Source organism: Austrofundulus limnaeus, unplaced genomic scaffold (assembly GCF_001266775.1).
Source record: "Austrofundulus limnaeus strain Quisiro unplaced genomic scaffold, Austrofundulus_limnaeus-1.0 Scaffold946, whole genome shotgun sequence".
Lineage (NCBI taxonomy): Eukaryota > Metazoa > Chordata > Actinopteri > Cyprinodontiformes > Rivulidae > Austrofundulus > Austrofundulus limnaeus.
In genome coordinates this window covers 150,437-151,407 of record NW_013953348.1, presented here as the reverse complement: position 1 = coordinate 151,407, position 971 = coordinate 150,437, and positions in this window count along the sequence as shown.

Sequence of the window (971 nt, the reverse complement as noted above, 5' to 3'; positions counted from 1 at the left end):
TTCTACTACTTGCTAAAAATTAAAGTTAAAATATGCATATAAATAATCATTTTATATTGGCCAACATAAAATAATAGATTACGTAATATCATATAATAATATCATTAAAGAATTTCATGAAGATCACACAACTGACTAGAATGGATTAAAAAATACTGATTTGAATAAACATTTTAGCTTTCATTCATAATTGCCCAGCAGCACCTTCATCATCAGCTGCTGCTGCTTCTGATTCTGTACCCTGTATCAGGAGAGATGGATTCAGCATTGTTTTTTACTGCCACCTGAAGTCAGTCAGCTTTGAAAATTTAATAAAATATCRTAAAATAACCAACAAATAACATATGACTATTAGGCCCTGTTTTATTAGTAGTGATCCTAGTTGTCTTATCATCTGATCTAAATTATCAAACATGTTTTATTCAGAAAATACTTTTAAAAATACTAAACCCACAATTATATATTTTTGGATGCAGTCATATTACTTTGATAAAAATACCCAAAAAAGTGTCTGATGTTTTATTCTTGAAAATAATAATACCAGCTGATCCCTCTGTGCATTTTAGCAGATGCTGTAAATTATTGAAACAAATGTTCACTTCTTGCATTTTACATAATAGATAATGCAAAGCTAGCTGTAGCCAGCGGCTAACTGCACTAACTTCACACAGGGAAGAAAACTATCCTGTTGTGGAGAGAGTTTGACTTGCTTTCTGCTTCTTTGTAAAGAATCTCCTGATGGCCATAATGTCTGGAGGGATCAGATATTGAAAACAACCACCACAGCAGCTGATCATCACCTGTTGCTCCTGACTGCTTCTTGTTGTAGATTGTTATGGACTAATTATCTATCTGTTCACTTGTTCAATGTTAATCTGTTTGTCCAGACAACAGGACTCCGCAACGGACTGACCTCTCTTGTTTGATAAGACACTCTTTGAGCTGGGAGCCCTGTGATAGGCTGGAGAGTA